An 11,391-nucleotide genomic window follows, 5' to 3' on the forward strand; every position below is an offset into this window, starting at 1 on the left:
TCATCCACCATCCTTCCAGGGGCCAGGCCTGGGCCCAAACTGACTTTCGCCTGCCCCTGGTCCTCCTCGTGTTTTTGGCTGAGCTTGATGGTCTTGCCTGTTTCCTTGATTATCTTCAATCAGAGGTTTATAGAGCCACGTGGGGACATCACATCTCCTGTCTACCAGGCCCTCACCAGAGACAGGACTGCCTTGGCCCAGGCCTGGGATAGTCAGGGGTCACACTCGCCTGTTGGGACCTAGATTCAGCGGCTTCAATCTGGGCAAGGGCCTGATGGGTGGCTGCCCCTTCTCCTCCGCTTTGGGGAGGCAGGAGAGGAAGGTCAGGCAGGAGATCTGCTTCCTGCCCACCTGAGGCTGGTTGGAAGCAGGGCGCCCACCTGTGCCTGTCTCACCTTGCTGCAGGTGCATCGGAGGCTGAACCCCTCTCCTGATCTCCTGCAGGTGCAGATTCCAGGTTTCCAATGGGTGTTGGGGTGGGCTCCAGTGCTCTCCTGACCCTAGGGAACCCTGGGCTCCATGAGGCCTTGGCCTAGCCAGATTGTTTCCCACACTGTCACGTCCCAACACTGTCACCTCCCCAAACATGAAGCTGCATGCTCTGTGCCCTGGGTGGGACATTGGAAGGAGTTCCACCTTCCAGGTTGGATCACAGGAAAGCCTCTGCCATGGGCATGTGCTGGCCGAGACAGATGGGGTTGAACCAACCCTGTCACTTTGGCCTTGGGCAAGTCACCTGTGCCTTGCTTCCCTTTCCCCAGCAGCCAGATGGGGATAATAGCACCTATTTCACCCATACTCAAGTGCTCACTTGTTAGCAGGAACTGAGTCCCGGAGGAGATGCAGGCAGAGCCATCGAGGCAGCACTGCAGCTGGACCTGGGTGTGAGTCCCTGCTCCTGGCTGTGAGATGTGTCTCTCCCTCTGTTTATTCATCTGAAGGACAGGGCTGTGCTCTTCTGGGGTCACTGTGACAATGCAGCTGGCCTGTGTGAGTTGGTGGTGGCCTCCTGAGATGGTTTGAGGTGAGCTGGAGGTGTGTCTTCAATGCTCCCTCACCCCCGTGGGGAAGACCCACTTAGGGAAGACTCACGTGTCTGTATGGAGGAATACAGGTTCCCTGCCCCTCAGCTGCCCTCTGTCCCTTCCCAGCCCCCTCTGCTGTCCTGCAGGCTCTGCCGGTGACCATCCAGCTTGGTGGCCATCTGACTGATCCACTCTTCCAGGTGGACCCTCTCTCCTCAGGTGGTGCAGGTCCCATTGCGCCACCTCCAGACAGGCATGCTAGCCCCCAGAGCTGCCCTTCCCTGCTACCCAGCCCCCACCCCCAAGTATGTGCCACCTCCCTAAAGCCCGCTGTGTTCACCAGCTGTGTTTGAACTCTGTCTCTGTGCAAGGCCTCATAAAAGCCTGAAACAGCCTGCCTTGTAGTGGGCCGGGAGACCAAAACTTGAAGACAGAGTAACAGAGTGAAGACAGAGAGACCACCTAGTCAGCCTCAGCCCCAGGGCTGTGTCTATGATGGTCCTGGCTCCAGTGAGCCAGTTGTCTCTTGAGACGCCTGTAAGGGCTCCTGTGGTGATGGAGGTGGCTGGAGAAAACAGGCTGCCATAACCTCCCTCTCCTGAGAAGGCCCACTGGGGAACGTTTTAGGCATCAGGTCCCAAAGGTTCCAGACCCTCCCACACCCTGCCCCTCCCTGGCTCTTCTAGGGCAAGTGAGAAATTGCAGTTGCTTGACAGCGGGCTGGGACCCAGGACAAGTGCATCTATTAGCTGGTCTTCAAATGCAGTGTGGTTTCAGGTTACAGGAAGCTGAGAGACCTGTGTTCCAGAAGTACAGAGGAACCTGGTGTCACGCAGTCAACCCTGATGTGATGATCTGTCCACCAACCCTCTTTGATGTCTTGCAGCATGCTGTCTTTGGCCAGGTAAGCTTCATGGTCTGGGCCTGGGGTCCCCTCATCAGCCTGCCCACTGCCTGCAGGGTAGGGAGCCTATGGGCCAGGACTATCCTTGGCTCCTCCAGGTCATGGGTTCAAAGACCATTCCTGGGTTCCACCACTGCCAAGCGTCAATGGTCACAGGAGCTGCTGGGGCTTTCTGGGTTAAGACCGTTGCCTATCCCTGTGTCCCCCCCTGCAGTAGAGGAGCTGCAGGGGTCAGCCTTAGTCTCTGCCCTGGGAGCCTGCTTTACCTTGTCCTGTGCCCCACACCTGCCCTGGAAGACCCCCCACACCCACTGGCTCTGATCCACTGTAGAGCAGCCAGGGCCCCGTTGCTCACACCCTCTGGCCTGAGGCTGACTGGCTCTGTGGCTGGGTTCAGGGGTTCAGGGAGGGGGTGGGCCTTGCCCTCAGCAGCCCCCATTCCTCCTCTGACCCCTTTTCAGTCTTCCTCCTCTTGTGGGCGGTACCCTGGGGCCCTCCCAGCTCCTCACACGAGATGACTGTCTAAGTATCTAGAAATCAATATTTTAAATACAAACTTTGGATCGCTTCATGACTTTTGCATACCCTCAAAGGGCCATCGTTTCTTTTAGGACTGACAGTCCCTCCAGCCCTACTGGACCAGACTAGGCAGGCATAAGGGTGCCCTGTCCCAGCCCTCTTTGGGGCGGGCTTCTGTCCCCTTCCTGCTGCCTGGAAGCAGGACCACACTTTGGTGGCAGGAGGGGCAGCAGAGACTGTGGACCCCCGAGCTGTGCCTAAGTCCTCTGTGTGGTCTAGCTGTATTGGCCATCATTTACCACTCTGTAAAGAAGACCGATACCTGTGGCATGAAGGGCATGAGGCTGGTGTGAGTGCCAAGCACTTGGAGCAGGGCCCGAATGAGCATGGACGTGGGAGCAGGGGTGTTCCTCGACTTCATGCACCTTGGGGATGGGAGCGGGGCTCCCTGTGTGGGTTGACAAGGCATTGCTTTCCCCCACCCCACCTCTGCCCCAGCCCTGCAAGTCCAGTCCTTGGGGGTGTAGGAGGGAAGAAGCCCCTGGCTGTGAGGCCTTGGGCTGGACCCTGGCCCTCTCTGGCTCTGAGTTCCTGGGAAAGTCAATGGTGTTGGAACTCCGGATTCATTCCTCAGCGTTGAGGCACTGTCTGTGGAAGCCATGGGGCAAGGTGAAGGTGGGGAGAGGAGAGTCTTGGAGTTTGGGTTTCAGCAGAGGGATCAGCAGCGTAAGGGGTCACCTGTGTGTAGAGGAAAGGGAGTGAAGGCCAGGAGTGAGGAATGAGTCTGAGTGCACCCAGGATGGTGCTGCGTCTCCTCCCACATCCACCTGGCCCTGGGGAAGGGAGAAGAAAGGCCATGAGACAAAGGGGAAACTGAATTGGGTCCATATATGTCCTTCCAGGACCTGGAGGTGCCACTGTCTGGCCCTTATGCAGTGGGAAGTTGGGGAGGGAAGATTCCCTCCCCACACCACCTGTTCTCTGTCCCAGGTCTCCTGGCCCCCTGTGCACCTAAGTTCAGTCTCTGTCGGCCCCCAGCATCATTTCTAGGGTTGGTGGGAGGCAGCTGGGAACAGTTTAGGGGTAGGTGGAGCCTGCTCGGGGGAGTCTGCTTGACTGCCTGAGCCACTGCCCACGGTAGTGGGGAGCTTTTCTGGCACACTGACTGCACCACCAAGGCACTGCCAACAGTAGCTCCCGGGGATTGTTTGCAGAAGGCCCTGGCAGGGGTGGTGATGGATCCCATCCAGAACAAAAGCAGGGTGGGAGGTCAGGGAGAACCACTTACCTGTCTGGAGGGTCCTCTGTACCGCACCGTGCGAGTCTACACTCCCAGGCTGAACACCCTGAGGGAGGCCCTCCACTTTAGCACCTTGACAAGAAGGGCAGGGACACTGGGATCAGGCCCAGCTCCCTGACCCCAAACCCTGCAGCCCCAGCTGGAGATGCTGGGCTTGGGTGGGGGAATCAGGGGTGTAAAGGGACCTGCTTACCCCTCAGCTTAGCTCAAGGGCTCAAGGTATCAAAGGCTCAGCCTGCCCCTCAGGAAGGAGTCTGGGCCCAGTCAGACACTCACTAGGACAAGGGCAAATGTGACGAGCAGGAGGTCTAGAATGAGAAGAGCCACAGCATAGCCGGAGATGGAGGCGTCCAGCAGGTTGGGGCTAGGAGTGCCTAGAGCAGACCAAGAAGGCTATGGCCAGGTGGGGGCCCTGCCTCCCAGACTTCTGACAAGGGAGAATCTGGGCCCAGAAGTTGCTGCGGGACCAGGGAGCTGGGGCTAGGAGCATCTTGGAGGGCTCCATGAGAAAGGGAGGTAGGTTTCAGATTAGGGCATGTGGAGGCAGCGAGCCCAAGGGAGGAGGCCAATGGACAGACGGAGGGAGCCTGCAGAGGGAAGGAGTTACTGACCGAGGTCTGGGATGACCATCTCTACCAAGAGGCCCTCTGTCTCCCCCAGGGTGTGCAGGTGTGCAGACCCTGACACACACAGTCCCACACAAGGGCCTGGGCTGGCGCCATGCTGAAGAAGGTGGCACCCACTCTGGCGGTCAGTGGGTCCAGCCTGGTGGGAGGATTATCACAGATTTCAGGGGGCTGGGCAGCCTGGGGGGCCTAAGGGCAGTCATCTCTTCCAGCCTCCTGCCCTCCACCCCAGAACCCAGGTCTGAGCCCTGGGTCACCCAGGGCCACCCCGGACCCACTGGAATTCCTCCACCACCACTTGGTCAAAGTTCGGCAGAGGTCTGAGGACGAAGGTCAGCTGGGGTGTCAGGAGAGGATGGAGAGGGTCACAGCTCTACCAGAGCCTTGTCCAGTCATCCCCCGTCTTCCTGAGGCCTCTTCCCCGATACCCCCACTTCACCCATCCGGTCAGCTCCCCTGAAGTGCGCAGAACTCAGGGCTGGTTTTGTCCTCCAAGGCCTTGGTGTAGGGCTGGCCCAGGATCTGCAGCCAAACTTCATACAGCACCAGCTCCGCCTTCTCCCCTAGAGCGATGGGGGTGGAGGCGGCATCAGCCTGCTCTCCCTCTCCTGGAAGCCCTGGGGTGGGGCGCGCACCCAAGCTCTAATGCTCCATCCGGGGGTCAGCCGCCGCTGGTCTAACGGTCAAATTTCTTGCTGCCTGTTTTTATGTGGCCCACGAGCAAAGAACGGCTTTTACATGTTTAAATGGTTGAAAACATGGAAAGTAGAATCGTATCTTGTGACACATGAGAAGTACGTGACAAGCAAACTTCCACGTCCATAAAGAAAGTTTCCCGGGAACGTGGCCACGCTCAATTGTTGACATGTTGCCTAGGGCTGCTTTCTTGCTACAGGGGAGGGTTTGAGTAGGTGGTGACTAAAAGCCAGTGGTCTGCAGAGCCTTAAAGAGTTTCCTTCTGGCCCTGTACGGAAAACGCTTGCTACCCCCTGCACTGATCCATCTAATGGAATACACTGCTCACTCCGAGAGTTAATCCTAGTAGGAAATGTTGCTGGTAATTTAATAGATGCTGCTTTTATGTTTTATTTTGTTCAAATTCACTCCCTGGGAGGAGGTCGTGTTGGGGCTTGTGGCCATCAAAGGTGAAGCCTCTTTAAGAGGATGCGTGGGGAGCTCTACCGTCTGCTGAGAGGGTTGTGATGGGCCCTCTGTGTTGAGGAATGAAGAGGGAACACTGCCTGTCTGCCGGGAGCTGGCTTTCTGGGGAGCAGAAGAGATGGTGGTTCGGACCCGTGGAGGTGGAGGCCCAAAGCAATCTGGTCTCTGGGGCGGCCAGCAGGGAGAGTAGTTGTGTAGGAGTGGGTGTGAGGGCAGAGCCCGAAGGAGGGCACCCCTGACTGCACCCCCAGGAGGCTGCGGTGGTGGGTGTGGGGCAGCACTGTAGGAGGACCAGCACCTTCTGTGACTGAGGGGTCCTTGGAGAGCAGCTTCAGGCTCTGTGTGGCTGGAGGGGACTGATTTGCCCAGCACTCTCCTAACTTGGGCGTGGACCAGCTCTCCCTGTTTGGATGGCATGAGCTGGGAGAAGTCATCCTATCAGGAGGCCCCAAGAGGAGATATGGGTTTCTTACAGCCCCGGTACTGGGACAGAGCTGAGGGTTTTTGCCCCTGACTTGGTGGGACAGATCTTGTCATGCATGTGAGGACTCAGTGAGGTCCTGGGCAATCAGGGAGGTGACGGAACCCTCTCATCCCTCTGATCTTGACTGCTTCTGGTCTCTGTCCAGCTCCTTGCTAAAGCTCTATGCCCCATTCCTCTCTATGGACCCCACAGATGAGCAAGTATTGTCTGAAGGAAATTCTGCCCATTCTCTAGAAGGGGAACACTGAGGTTTACAGAGGGGAAGAGCCTGCTGGCCCAGAGACACGCAGGGATCGCAGCCCTACTAAAAATATACAAATTAGCCAGTGTGGTGGCACATGCCTGTAATTCCAGCTACTAGGGTGGCTGAGGCATGATGATCACTTGAACCCAAGAGGCAGAGGTTACAGTGAGCCATGATCTCACCACTGCACTCCAGCCTGTGCAACAGAGCGTGACCCTGTCTCAAAAAAAAGTTAAAAACCATTTGTCCAGTATAAACTTTTTCAAAATATATACTCAAACACAGAAAAGTCTAGAAATGTAATCAATGTTAATTTCAGGAAAGAATTCTAAGATGACTTGTTTTGCTTATCTGCATTTTTTTTCTTTTATTTTTTGGAGATAGGGTCTTGCTCTGTCACCCAGGCTGGAGTGCAGTGACATGATCAGGGCTCACTGCAGCCTTGACCTCACAGGCTTAAGCCATCCTCCCACCTCAGTCTCCTGAGTAGCTGGTACTACAGGCACATGTCACCACACCTGGCTAATTTTTGGATTCTTGTATTTTTTGCAAAGATGGGGTTTTGCCATGTTGCTCAAGCTGGTCTTAAGTGATCCGCCCACTTGGCCTCCCAGAGTGCTGGGATTACAAGTGTGAACCTTGTGTGCCAGGCCTGTTTTCTTTTTTGTAATGACTATGACCATGGATTTCATGCACCAACATTTTTCTAACAATAATATTTACAAAGTGTACTATGATAAATGTTCAGAGAAAAAGAAGAATATAAAATTGTAAAAATCATACATAACTAGTTTTTGTTTTTTTTAAAGGAAGAAAGAAACAAAGTAGATTGTCCCGGAAGATAGTTACTTCCACTTTGTATTTCTCTGGTGAACTCGTTGGGAACTCTAAAAAGTTCCAGGAGTAAAGTAACGGGTCAAAGTACCCTGGCTTTAACTTCTGGTTCAGAGAATCCTAACAACTTACATTGTCACCAGCAAGGTGTTTGACTACCTGAGCCACTCTCACCTTAACTCAATTCTCATCTGACATTAGCTGCTCAGCTTTCCGCTGATACGTTGACTCCAGGAGGCTCCTTGAGTTCTGTGTGTTCAGCTGGCCTCTGGTGGCCCCATTATTATTTTCTGCCAGGTAAAGGTCAGTCACCTGCTCACAGACCTCATCACTCATGATATGCTGCAGCTGGAATCAAACAAAGGCAAGCTGTTAGTGAACACAGAAAACATTTCTCCATTATACGGTTCAACGCTCCTTTGATCCAGTCATTCAACTCAAAAAAGGGTTTGGTTTCTTTTGGCTAGCAATTTTAGAAAATTAATCATACAAACCACTGTATCATTTTCTTGGAGAATAATCAAGCCAAGATTTTCAACCATATCAGTGGTCCATTGTAAAATTTTCATATCTATTTAAAATCAAAACCATAGAAAATTCAGGTTAATGTAATTTTGTTGTTGTTGTTTTGTTGCACCCAGGCTGGAGTGCAGTGCGTGATGGCTTACCACAACCTCTGACTCCTTGGTTCAAGTGATTCTCCTGCTTCAGCCTCCTGAGTAGCTGGAATTACAGGCACACACCACCATGCCCAGCTAATTTTTGTATTTTCAGTAGAGACAGGGTTTCACCATGCTGACCAGGATGGTCTTGATCTCCTGACCTCATGATCTGCCCGTCTTGACCTCCCAAAGTGCTGGAATTATAGATGTGAGCCACAGTGCCCAGCCTAATGTACTGTTTATTTAAAATTCTAAGGATCTTTAAATAATTTTCCATGGATCACATTTTTATTGCATTTTAAAATCATTTTCAATTTGCTTTCACACATATTCTCCCTCATTTGATCCTCACAGCTGCCTTGGGAAGCAGGTTGAAGAGAGAGTTAGGGCCGGTTAGGAGACAAATTTACCCAATGCATAAGAAAGCTCACTGTGAGGCGGGTGAGGAAGGGAGCCTTGGAGAATCATGAATGCAGTATCTATCTATATTCCCAGCCCAACTACAACGCCTGAAATTCATTAGGTATTTAAGAAACAGCTGCTGAATTATTACCTACGGGCGCTCAGCTGAAGAAGCAGGATTGGAACTAACAGTCAAGCTTCCTGACTCCTAGCCGAATACCTTTCCAAACACACCACCTATTTTTCTATATCTGATAAAAAGTATAGTGCTTAAGATGTACATAATGTGAACTCACTTTCAATACAGGCCACTCATGACTGACTATCAGTAGCTTTTGTGACAAACTGAGTAAACTAGAAAGTTGAACCTTTCAGAGTTCCCATTCTCATGTCATATGCTGTTTCTGTTTTGAAATAAAAATCCTTCCAAATGAAACTGTATCCATCAAAATGACAGAGAAGTGGAAATAGACACAGGAAGAAAGTAAAACAGTAATTTCAACATCGATTTGTCTATTTTGCTTTAATAGTATAACCTCCAAGCCATTCTATTTTTAGGAAGATACATTCTTTATGAAGTGTTAGAAACCATGATAACTATTCTTAACTTTAAGTCCTAAATGACCAGTGTGTGTATTAGTAGATAACTGGACACAGCAAGGTCAGAAGGGTGACTGAGTGTGGCAGAAAGGGCAGTATCTCCAGCAACTGCAGATGGCTAAATGACAATGGGTCCAGATAATGGATTCTGATACAACCATTCAAATAATGCTTATGAGTACTTGATAACATAGGGAGAAGCTTGAGATACAGTGTTTTAGAGAGGAAAAAGGGAAGGTGGAAAAAATAGATGGAAAGCATGACTTCAATCATGCATACAGATGCTTCCACTTTGTATTTTTTTTCTTTTTTTTTCTTTTCTTTTCTTTTTTTTTTTTGAGACAGGGTCTCACTCTGTTGCCCAGGCTGGAGTGCAGTGGCATCATGATCTCGGCTCACTGCGGCCTCTACTTCCTGGGCTCAAGCAATGCTCCCACCCCAGCCTCCTACGTACCTGGGACTACAGGTATGTGCCACCATGCCCAGCTAATTTTTTGTATTTTTAGTAGAGATGGAGTTTTTCCATGTTTCCCAGTCTGGTCTCGAACTCCTGAGCTCAAGTGATCCACCTGCCTCGGCCTCCTAAAGTGCTGGGATTACAGGCGTGAGCCACCGCCTCTACTTTATACTTTCTAGTAGAAGTAGACTGTATTACTGATGCCCCACCCACACCCTCTTTTTGGATATCTGGCCCCTCCTCGAGTCTCTGGAAAGGGCAGCACTACAAATCCAGGGACAACTAGGGAACTCCCACCCCCACTGCTAGGCAGATCAGATTCTCTCTCCTGCTTATTGGCAATGACACAGAGAGTTTTCAATAGATTTTTTGCAGAGGAGCATCTGTATGGTCCAGTAACACTGGGACCAGGGGTACTGCCAGGGCAAGCCAAAGCCTCAGAAGCGGGAGGAGTCTGGAGCACATGCCGAATGTTTATCCGCAGAGCAGAGCACAAGCATGGATCAGAAGTCCAGAGTGAAGGCATGCAGGAGAGGAAAATCGCCTCCCAGCCCAGGCAGGCCTTCCATGGTGTGGTCCTATTTTGAGTTTTGTACTTAGATGTCTGTGAGGTTGCCTATTGTATTCTTAATACAAATCCCACTTAAGTCAGCCTAGAATAGGTTAAGATAAATGTAATGACTTGACTTGGCTGGAATGCAGTGGCATGATCACGGCTCACTGTAGCCACAACTTCCTGGGCTCAGGTGATCTTTCCCCTTAAGCCTCCCAAGTAGCTGGGACTACAGGCATGAGCCACCATGCCAAGCTAATTTTTTGTATTTTTCTCATAAAAATATTTTTTCAGAAGAAATCTTATATATAATACATTGAAAATCACGGATTGCTTTTTCTTCGTCTTTTTTTTTTCTTTTGTGAACATGTAGGTGTTTGAGTCTCACAGGATATGGGCTGTTTGAAAACTATTTCGTTATCTTCATCATCATTCATTTCAGCCACTTCAGATTTTCATCTCCCTAAAAACGTTGATTTACAAACCGGTGTGGGGCCCTGGGTATCCACAGTCTTCTCAGGAGTACCTAAAACCTTTTTCTTCTTCTTTTTTTTTTTCTTTTTCTTCTTCTTACATAAAACCTGGCCTTTTGTAGATGTCTGACGATTTGTTTTTGAAATCCTTTCCATTTTCTGTAAAATCAAAGAAGGAACATCATAATCATTTCCTTCTTAAGCTAATTTCTTCCCGAGTAATCCTTCTTTCCTTTTAAATCGCTCCTCCATCTGTAGCTTTTGTGTAAGTGCCAATTCTGATGATACGTGTCACTGATGGATATGATGGCTGCTTAAATGGAATATTCCAGTCTTGAAAGAGTTCTTTCTGTACTTTTTCAGGTGGCATAAAATGACTCTCCAAGAGTCTTTCACCAAACAGGTAGTTGTTCATTGTTTCAGCAACTATCTTGGCAACATCCTCAGACTCAAACTACACAAATGCATAGCCTTTGCTATTTCCAGTTCTTTTATTTCTGGATAGTCTGAACCTTGAAACAGTGCCACACTGGGAGGATAAGAAAGGATCTGGGTTTCGTTCAGTAGGTTAAGTAGGTGGCGCACATAGACTATTCCATGAGAAAGTTGTTCTTGTTTTTGTGTTTTGTTTTGTTTGCTTGTTTTGTTTGTTTGTTTTGAGATGGAGTTTCATTCTTTTTGCCCAGGCTAGAGTGCAATGGCATGATCTCGACTCACTGCAACCTCTACCTCCTGTGTTCAAGCGATTCTCCTGCCTCAGCCTCCTGAGTAGCTGGGATTACAGGCATGCACCACCACACCTGGCTAATTTTTGTATTTTTAATAGAGATGGGGTTTCTGCCTGTCGGTCAGGCTGATCTCGAACTCCTGGACTCAAGCAATCTTCCTGCCTTGGACTCCCAAAGTGCTGCAATTATAGGCACGAGCCACTGCACGCAGCCTTGACTTTGAAATGTATGTTGTACATCCAGTCAGCAGTGAACTCTGGGGGGAACACCAAAGATGAGAATGAGAGAAGAGATACCTCCAATTAAAGGAGTTAAGAAGAGATGCTTGAACTTAAGTTTTAAAAAGTCACTGCAGGTTGGGCACAGTGGCTCGCGCCTGTAGTCACAGCACTTTGGGAGGCTGAAGTGGGTGAACCACT

General features: G+C 50.7%; 1 pseudogene; it reads right to left on the reverse strand.

Annotated features, from left to right (window-relative positions):
• Positions 1 to 10,083: 10,083 nt before the first annotated feature.
• On the reverse strand, positions 10,084 to 10,944 carry LOC116272706 (annotated as a pseudogene).
• Between the last annotated feature and the right edge of the window lie 447 nt (positions 10,945 to 11,391).

The sequence above is a fragment of the Papio anubis genome, unplaced genomic scaffold (genome assembly GCF_008728515.1).
Source record: "Papio anubis isolate 15944 unplaced genomic scaffold, Panubis1.0 scaffold1691, whole genome shotgun sequence".
Taxonomy (NCBI): Eukaryota; Metazoa; Chordata; class Mammalia; order Primates; family Cercopithecidae; genus Papio; species Papio anubis.